Source organism: Microtus oregoni, unplaced genomic scaffold, assembly GCF_018167655.1.
Source record: "Microtus oregoni isolate MIOR12 unplaced genomic scaffold, Mior012 000037F_ref0000500, whole genome shotgun sequence".
NCBI classification, from domain to species: domain Eukaryota; kingdom Metazoa; phylum Chordata; class Mammalia; order Rodentia; family Cricetidae; genus Microtus; species Microtus oregoni.
Genome location: NW_024543096.1, coordinates 13,160,361 through 13,170,670, shown reverse-complemented (window position 1 = coordinate 13,170,670; position 10,310 = coordinate 13,160,361). Strand labels below are relative to the sequence as shown.

Genomic DNA, 10,310 nt, shown 5'->3' with positions numbered 1-10,310 from the left:
GCTCAGTAAATATTGTGAAATAAGGAAGCAACAGTGTGGCCCTTTTAACGAGTTGGCTTGTGGTTGCTATCTTAAGGGCGTATTCAAGTAACAGTTACTTCATGACTACTTAGCCTCACGGGTTAATGTTTACAAAGTGCTTTGAACTTCTTGGAAAAAAAAAAAAAGAATGTTTTGGTTGGCACCGGACCATACTTGCCAAGGTACACAAATTCCTCCCGTTTCCATCTTCCAGCTGCCAGGACTGTGCCCTCCCTCTATGCAAGGCTAGGCTCTCCCATCAATCCGGTCCTTCCTGCCTCCTGTAGACTGCTCGGCACAGGTAGGTTCGACACGGTGGGAATGGAGTAAACTTTTCACAGATTCTTTAAAGACTTGGGGGTGGGGTGGGGCGGAGGAAGTCTGGAGAAGTGGAAATAAGGGTTTTTATTGACACTTCCTAGAGGGATTGGTGTCAAGAGAGGTGCAGGAGCCTGGTCAGCCATGGGAGAAGCTACAGGATGCACACTCTTCCATGAGGCAGCATCAAGCTCAGTCCAGCTGTGCAAACAACAGAGGTGTAGAAACAGTATACGCCGAAGTTGCCTCTGTGGGTTGTAAGTGGATTACACACATGCCTTGACACATTTCCGCATCTTAGTTCTGTTATAAAGTATTCATAAGCTTGATCCCTTTATATATGGGCAAGACTTCTATCTATTATAATTTCTTTCCCTGCAGTTCTCACTTTTCCTGTTTCATGGCTGAAACAGCAGTGTGTAAGTCCGCATATGGTCGGCTAAGGTGGCTGTGGTTTCTTACCTGTTTGCCACCGCCTGCAAACACAGTGTCGTAGGTTTAGGAAGGTGACGGTTACAAAGGTGACATGTCCTTTGGTGGGCAAAGCTATGGTTTCTATGGAGAATGCATGTCCATCGGAGTAAATTCAAACAAAAGAGGTTTTGAGCCCGGAGGTTGCGACAGATTAAGTTGCAGCCAGTGACACACAGTAAAGCTTTCAAAGCAGTGAGCACAGTTGCGGGCTGCAAATAAATAGAATGGCTCCCCGTGGAAGAGCTTGCTTTAAAGGCAGCAACAACGCCTATTTTCTGCATTGAAGCAACTTGTTTTCTACCGCAGACCGTGAGGTTCTCTGTGTGGGTGGAAATTTTCCATAATACATATTTATACCATAACTGCTGTCCATGTGGCACATTTGCTCTCTCGAAACTGTTTCTAGGGACTGGAAATGAATGTCATGTGGGCAAAAACCAACATGGTATTTTGTTAAAGCGACAGACCACCAAAAAAAAAAAAAATGAGGCTTGTTCTGCTTCAAAGAAAAACTCAGGTAAGTCTGTCTGGCTTTAACTGAATGCTACGAAGTTAATTAGAAGCAGGTCTTTAGATTTAAAAAAATATATATAGACAGAAACTTCCTTCTAACTGGGACACATTCATTCTATACCTGAAAAACAAAAACACAGAGAGTGAAATTTGTACTCAGAGGATAATAAGCGGCTTTGGAATTCTAAAAGCTCCCAGTCCACATGAAAGAAAGCCGCAAGAAAAACATCTGCTTGGGAGGGACCCCAGATAAGAATGGCTTTCTCTCCCCCTTGACTCCTCAGTGAGCAGATTCCCCATTTGGACAGGCCTGGGGACTCGCATAAGCAGCACTGAATTTGTTATTTATTTTCTGTCTATTTGTGATGTTAGTCCTCACTGTGAAAGAATAGACGGACTATCCTCGAAGGGAATGAGGTGGGTAGAAGGAGCTAGGGCCAGACTCTTTCCTTTTCTCTCTCTAAGTGTCTTGTGGCATTGCAGGGGGCTGTGAATTCCCATGGATGGAGGAGACCTAGACCTCATTGGTTCCGGCTTTGAGAGCAGGAGGTGATCTCACTGATGTTTGCTCACCACAGTCTTATGGTAAGTTTGAGCGGGAAAAACGGGGACTGAGTCTCAGCACACATGGCTCTAGTTGATTTGAGGGAGAGGAGAAATTGAATACATTTTAATGAAGTATTTCGTATTAAGATAAATAAATTATTGCTGGGATTTTTTTTTTCATTTGTGTGCTTAGTGAGCAAGGTGACTTGCTCTTTGGGGTTTCTTTTCTAAATGTTTTGGATTTCCACGCTTTGCTTGAAGATCTGTTTATATATTTATGAACGTATATACACATATGTATATATAAAATAGCATATGGCCAGTGGATTTGCTGGTGGGTATATCTTGTGTCAGGGGAAATGCTGAGCTTATGACATATAGATAATTTTTTTTATCACAGTCAGAAAGGTTTAATGAATATGGGATTATATGGGATTTTGTCATCACTGCCAGAAGGGCAGCAACGAGAGGCAGGTCTAAAGAGCTGATTAGAAGTCAAACGGAAACTGACTGCACACTGGAACTCAAACATGGTGCTCTGATGATTTAAACAGGCCACTGCAACTAGTGAGAATGTACTCTGTGTGCATATGTGTACATGGACCTATGGATGTGTGTGTGCACATGCGCGCGTGTGTGTGTGTGTGTGTGTGTGTGTGTGTGTATCAGCTCTTTTGGTCCTTTCCACCTGTATCAACTGCAGAGAACAGTCAATTAAACATTTTAATTGACAGGCTATCGCTTTTTGTGGCTGCTACAAGTACAAGCCAGCAAATTCCTTGCTTTTAGATGCTCTCTGTGAGACAGGCCTGACTGAGGTGCTTAGAGCTCAGCCAGGGACAACCGACAGTTAAGTTACCAGCAAAAAAGGTTTACTTTAAGCCAGATACAGGGTTCCCTTAAGCCCTGTTGTGTCTGAGTTACATTTAGGGTTAGACCACCAGGGGTCAGGCCACTGTGTCCAGAGAGCCTTCGTTAAGGACTCTTTCCCGTCTTAGAAGGAAGACACAGCACAATGGATCTCAAACTGATGCATGTAGCCCTCTGGAAAAGTCATGAGGGTCAAAAGCCAATGCTTATGGGTAGATCCTATTCTGGACAGTGGATACGGATAGCCCTGGGGATATAGCTCAGTGCTAGCATGCTGGCCTGCACACTTGAGGTCCTGGGTTAGATCTACACCACCGCAAGCCATGATCTAAATAGGAGACAGATTTCCTCACCAGCACATGTTTTTTCCCCCTAAGAATAATAGTGAGCAACCAAGACAGCACCAGTAGCTGCAATTATAATTGATCCGGCAATGGTATTTCCGTCAATAGTTCAATTGATTTTCCTTGGGAAGATCATTATGAGAGCCACTAAAAGAGAGTGCAGTGAAGAGCTTCCAATTCCGTGATTTGTTCATGTTTACCACTCACTATGTATGGAGATTATTTGTGAAGAGAAACATGGTAAGATAAAGGAAGAGTCCTGGGATCAAGTTAAAGAAGCTAGCAATGCTGTGCCCAGTGTGTGCGGTCTACCAGCTGGCCAACTCCCATGAGGCTGATTCCACGTTACTCTTGGAATCGCAGCTCCTAGAGTAAAACAAACAGCGCTGATATCTCAAGTGCTTTTCTTAAAGACAAAGATGGAATTGGAGGGACTCGTACAATCTGACCACTACCAACAAACTTACACATACAGAACTTGGAAGTCGGTGGGGTACAGTGCCACATTGTCCCAGCTTCTCCTCATCCAGACTTCAGTTTTCTCCTTCAGTTTCCATCTACTCCAGCATGGCAGTACTCAGCATCTTATTTTACATTTTTCCACTGACAGAATAGTTCTTGAACTACTAGCTAGCTATTTTGAGAAATTTTGTTTGAAATATTAATGTTTTTAGTTTTTTCCACAAACAAAAATTTTAACTTAAGTATGTAGTTTCCTTCCTTCCTTCCTTCCTTCCTTCCTTCCTTCCTTTTTTGCTTTCTTTCTTTCTTTATTTTTTTTTTTTTTTTGTTTTTTTTGCAGTAGGGCTTCTCTGTGTAGCTTTGGAGCCTGTTCTGAAACTAGCTCTTGTAGATCAGGTTGATCTTGAATGCCCAGAGATCCAGAGATCCTCCTGTCTCTGTCTTCTGAGTACAGGGATTGAAGGCGTGTGCCACCACCTCCCGGCAAGTATTCAGTTCTTAGCACATTAGCAGTGCTTTTCCATCTCTACGCGTTATTAGTACGTTCTCATTGTCACAATCACTGAAGGTATTTCAGACAAAATGGCTGACAAAAGTGGCCACCGTTTTCAAACCCCTGTCATCTGCTGGGTTCCATTGTGTTAGAAACCCCACTAGAAGGTATTGCTGTGGTTGCTTCCGCATGAATTTAAAGTGAAATACCAAACAGCTGGAAAACATTTCAGCATTTCTACATAAAAAATTTAATGCACCATTAATTTGTTTCAAATTATTTCTAGAGAACTTTCAAATATAATGAAGAGACAGTAAAATAGAAATTCTATCTAGATTTGTCTCTGTATAATTTACAGTGATACCATTTGTTCTCGCCTCATTACTTCTTTAGTAAGAACAAGGCTATGTCAATTATGTCATTCTATGTTCTTAGCTTATAATAATGTTCTCGCAATAGCTTCAAGCTATCACATATGTCTACTCCCTGCATATCTAACCAGACCCCTTACCTAGTAGATACAAAGTTGTGAAGTTCCTAGCTAGCAAATTTCTTCTTGTCACATCGTGCCAAGCAAATTAGAAGCCTGCCACAGGGTTAGATATCATTACGGTTTGCTAGAGTCTTTCTGTTATGGGAATCACATTATTGTATTGATATGAATATATATATACATATATTCATATATATATATGAATATATGTATGTATGTATAAATTATTCTACTCTACCTCAAATTAGAGTCAAAGTTTGAATACACAGCTTTCCTTTTCCATAATCTGTTTCCAATTCTATAGTACATTGCAAATGTGCTATTCGGAGCCCCACTGGTAATCCTGCTCAGGTTATTCATTGATTCAAAATTTCTACTTCATCTTATTGTAAATGCAAACTTAATAGCTAAGGGACTGATTCAGTTTTTACTTGTGATCTTTTCAGTGGAAGAGATGGATATTTCATGTTGTTTCTACTTTTATTGAAGAGGTTACTGAATAGTCAACTTCTCAGGAGCTAAGGTGTTGGAACTAATGTTTTCTTTTTCAATTACTTAAATTTTTCCAGATTTCTCTTTTCCTTTGGCAGATACTTGAGGGTTTTGTTTTTCTATAAAACACAAAAAACACAAACAATTCAGTATTATGAAAGTTTCAATCTCAGTTCAATTTGAAGGTATTTCCTCCAGTATTGCTAGTCAAACAGAGGCTTCTGGGCATCCACTCCTTCTGGGATGCAATTTCCCTTTTCATCTCGTGGGTTTCTACAGTGTGAGGTGACTGGACCAAGGATGACAGGGTAATTATTTGTCCCTCTTATCTAACAATGCAGTTATAGTCTGTCCTCCAGAGAGTATGTCCTGGCGCCCGGTGCCCTCTGAGTAGAAAGAACCTACTTGAGAGTTCTCAGACGCTTCCCTTATATATGGATTGCAAATCGTGCTCCAGTAAGATCTCATTCTTGCTATCATCCCTTGTCATCCTCTTGTTGGGGTCCCGTATGAGCAATCAGCTCTCCTTGGTGAAATTTCTCAAGGTATCACAAGCTTAGCTATTTTCCCGAGTTGCTTGTCTCAAGGACACATGTACATGGGTAGCCCAGGACTGAGCCTTCTCTCTTTTCCAGATCGTTTTCTTTCCTCAGACATGGGGAGAAGGATTGTTCAGGATATTTTAGGGGCAGATGTGAAAGCTAGTGCTGACTCTTCTTTCCTACAGGTTTAAGAATGCTTCTCTTGTTGGCCCATGTACTTGGCTCAGTGGTGAGAGGCAAAGACCTCCGGAGTAGATGGAAAAACTTTAGTAATACTTCCTTTTTCTCCCCACTCAGGCTGCCTTGTTCTTCCCCCTCCCCAGTCTTCTCTTAGATTAGACTAGTAAAGGGGGAGGGGTTGTCACAATGTGGCGTGGAAGTTGAGAGCACATGAGCCTGTCCTTTGGTAAGCTTTGTAGAAGGTGCCTTACTCCAGGTGTTACCAGTTGTCCCTCGTTTTAATCCTGATACTGGGAGTCTATAATTGCCAACTCTGGCAATAGGAAAACTTATACTCAATCATCCATTACGTTTATGAACTTTGGGGGATATTGACTGATGTAAAATTGAAGCTTTAGGATCTGTATAAAGCCCCGTCGAGAGAACGACAGTGCAGAAAGACATGGCTCTGCTCATCTGTACTCTCAGTATGTAGAAACAGAGCCAGGAGGATTGGAATGTTGAGCCATACTTGGGCTTCATAGTGAGAACATCCCCCCTCCCCGATAAAAACAGAAACAAAAAAGAAGGAAAAGATAAGTTACAAGTTTAAATCTATTCCAAGAACCCATAGGACTCAACAGAAAGATTAAAACTTGGTGTCTAAGAGGATTGAAAACGTGTTCCCCAATGGGAGATGAGTGGGCAGTAATCAATACCACACAACTGCAGTTAAAACACAGAGATAACAGTGCACCCTGCCACAGTGGTAGACTCCTCTGTCGTTGGTCCATGCTCAGATAGTGGGCTAGAACAACAAAAGCCTTCACTGATTACTGGTGGCACTGCAGAATGGCACCGTCACTTTGGAAGAGAGACTGGCAGCTTCTTGCAGAGCTAGATAGGGTCTTAGCATAATATCCAGCAATTGTGTTGCTTGATGTTTCTCAAATAAGTTGAAAACTATGCTCCACCCCATGCATGCACACATGCATATATTTAGAGTAATTTTGCTCAGAATTCCCAAAACACAGAAGAAACCACAGCATCCTTCAGCAAGCGAATGGCTAAACATTCGGTGATAGACACAGGCTGGGAAATATTAGTTAGAGCTAAAAGCCACATCTCTTGTTTATTGGGGTGTGAAAAACATTGAGGAGACTTAGAAGCACGTTGCTAGATGAAACCAGCCAACTTGAAAAGGTTTCTCTCTCTCTCTCTCTCTCTCTCTCTCTCTCTCTCTCTCTCTCACACACACACACACACACACACACAATCACAGCAATATGACATTGTGGTGGCGACAACAGGAGGGCCCAGTAAAAGGTCAGGAGTTTACAGGGAACAGAAATCAGTGGGTCTGAATACAGAGGAATTTAGGATAGTGAAACCACTTTGTACAGTGCTACAGTGTTGATTGCTCCTAACTATACATTTGTCAAATGCATAGAATATATATATATATAAAGCAGCGGGAGTGAACAGTAAGGTGAACTATGGATTTGGGTGATGATGCTGTAACCTCTACACCACTGTGATACAGGATGCTGGTGATGGTCTAGGCCGTGAGCCTGTGTTGACTGGACACATGGGACTCTGAACTTCTCATTCAGTTTTGTTGTAATCTTAAGTCTGGCTAATAAAGTAAAATACACTAGAACTTATTTTATATTAACAATACCATGATAGTCACATTTAGTGAGACACGGTGGACTTCATCATTTATACGGGACAGAATGATGTCATATGACTCTACTCCCTGAGCAGAGGTTGTCCATAAAATCATAGGCATAGTTGATCCTCTACCTTCTGCCTCTATTTTATGTTTGTTAGAGACAGGGTCTCAGTGTGTAGACCACGCTGGTTTTGTTCTCACAGAGATCCATCTGCCTCTGCCCCCTGAGTGCTGAAGTAAAAGATGAACACCACTACACCTGGCTCTGCCTGATTTCATCCTGAGGCAACTGGAGAGCAGCACTGTAGGTGCAAAGAGTCCATTCCTTCCTGGAAACCTGGACCTGGACAGTGAGCATATTATATTACGGAGAACCGTACATCACACTTAACTGTTCTGGGTGACGCAATTCTACAATGACTATTACTCAGAAAAATAGCAGTCCCTGGAATTCTGTTTTCTTAGAAAACTTCTGTCTTCATGTCTTGAGTTGGCTTTTCAAGTAGGTTGGGAGAATCAGAAGAAGCCCAAAACTGAAGCTGGCAAGTTAGACAGAATGGGGGCGTGGCCTCGTGTACTCCGTAAATTGTTTCTAGTAAACACAGAGATAACCGTGGGAGGCAGGGCTTATTTAAGATAAGGAACCGGAGAGGAAACAGACTAGAGATTCAGATAGAGAAGTGAGGTCAGCTTCTCGGGCGGGGTGGGAGGTGCAGCAGCTGACCACACAGCTGAACCCAAGGCAGAGTGGGACTGGTGTTTAGAGTAAATACGCACCTCAGAACAATTGATCCTATTGGCTAGCTGGTCCAATGCAGGGCCGCGCACAGCCCGACGGCAGCAACGGCCGGCCAGTGCTTCTGTGTTACAGCTGTTGAGAAAAGACAGAGTGCTTCTCAAACGAGCCAGTTCTCAGAGACGCTCTTTTGAAAATAGATTACTATTATATTCCCACGTTGTCTCTAAAACATTCTCGATGAGATATTTTCAAAGGGATGAGTCTAGGGGTACAGTCTAGCAAGTTCTCTCTGTTTTCACTTTTGACGGACTTTCTCATTGATGTGAAATTACAAATTAGGGGCAGAGGTAAGCATCTAAAGCTAATGTAATTTGTCCATTTGCTATTGCTTTGCCATCTATAATCTAGATGTTTGGAAGTTTTCAGCTTTATTTTCAGTTGGACTTTCTGAAACATCTTATAGGTATTTAGGAATATGTTCTTATTAGAACATGTTCATGGTTAACATACTCAAGTTTCTACTTCATATTTCATCTGTCTTTTCAAATTACTCTGAGACTCTATCCCGCTCATTTGTATGAACCGGATAGCAATTGCTCAAAGCACAAAGTCCAACACGAAGTGAATATTTGTGTTGGTCACATGGCAAAGAATGTTGTTTCATTTCTTTTTCAAAGATATCGATGCATTTTTTAAAAAATTAAAAACATAAACAATTGTGCACACCTAATAATCTTGTACATTATCAGAGTGTTTAAGTACTATTTTCCATTGGGTCATGACTGAATTATTGTTTAGAGAACGTTTGCTTTCCACTCAGTCTCAGGAGCCTGTATTGGGTTCCCTACCCAGGATGAGAAGTTGGTTCTTGGATTGTGCAAACAAGCTGTCGTTGATTTCCAGGATATTAATCATCATGGCACACACAAAACTGCTCTGCTTTGCCGCACTGAGCCAGAGAGAGATGATGCATGGGGATTCACACTCCTCCACTCTCGTCTTCTCTCTTCTTTCACCTCCACCTTCTCTCTGAAGGCAGTTTTGGCTGCCACCAAAAACCTAGCGCAAATGCCAGATTTTCAAATGCAAATGGTGTTCTTCTTATTTCTGGAAACATTACATCGCTCAGGATGGTCATCAGGGCATATTTCTACTGGTATCAGTGCTGGAATTTCAGTTGCAGTTTTGTAAATATCAGAGGTGCAATCAGAAATACAAAACGCTAATTAAAAGTGGAATATAATCAGATAGACTCAGGTGTTTCTGGAGTCATTAAGTATGTCTACAAGCCGGAAGCTGTTTCCACCTCATATATGCTTTTACCATATTGCATAAGCCCTGTCTTTTCCCTTCTGGGAATCCATGCTGCTGCTAACTTCTGATGTATACACTTCCACCATTGCCTCTAGCTCTAAGCTCATATATTCATTTAGCTGAGAGCCAGAGAGTCAGAGGGCTCGGGAGAACAAGCAACCATTGCTGGGCACTCTGCTTAGGCATTAGAGGCTCAAGAGTAAAAACCAGGAAGGGGATTTTGGACCCTCAAAGAATGAAAGACCAGAGGGCCAGCCTTCTATGGCAGGAGAACTTTGGGCTGTGACGGAATATAATATATAAAAAGGACACTGCAGGGGGGACCTTGGAAAGGGTGGTTAGAGGACATTCCTTGGAGCAGTGATGTAGAACCTGAAGGAGGACCTAATGCTGAGAGGCATTCTGTTTCTAGGCCCTTCCCCATAGGAAGTACTGGGACTCCATAAATGCTAGAACCACAGAATTGGTATCCTATAAAGCAACCAGGCCAGGTTTTGACAAGCAATAGAGAAATGAGCACCTCGATTTTTTTTATCTTGCTGACAATGTGCAGCAACTTCCATCCCCCTGCCTCAGAAAGCTTGCAGGATAAGATGCAGTTAGAGCAGGAATTCTCTCATCATAGGAGTGAAGAGGTATGTGGGAAGCCCTGGTGATCTGGGATACTGAGAACATAGGGGTGTTTAACCACAGTGTAGGCCATTGAGGGTTTATTTCTCGGTTTGCTGAAGTGATGCCACCCCCAGTGGCCTTCCTGCTGAAGCAACCCTTGTACTGATGACTTGTGATTAAAGGGTACTTCAAAGATATCGAAGAAGTTGGCTCTCTGTTGTCTGACATGGTTTCCTTTTCTAA

The 10,310-nt window shown here is 42.2% G+C and overlaps 1 protein-coding gene across 2 annotated transcripts in view; it reads left to right on the top strand.

Annotated features, from left to right (window-relative positions):
* Positions 1-228: 228 nt before the first annotated feature.
* Positions 229-10,310, top strand: part of LOC121433221 (cytohesin 1 interacting protein) — a 63,932-nt gene continuing 53,850 nt past the window's right edge. The window contains exons 1-3 of one of the 2 annotated variants that reach the window (XM_041631568.1): positions 287-322; positions 1,220-1,330; positions 1,810-1,911. The gene's annotated coding sequence lies outside the window, so the exon portion shown is untranslated. Of the gene's footprint in view, positions 323-1,219; positions 1,331-1,809; positions 1,912-10,310 lie in introns of both variants that reach the window. The other variant, XM_041631567.1, reaches the window with a different exon arrangement.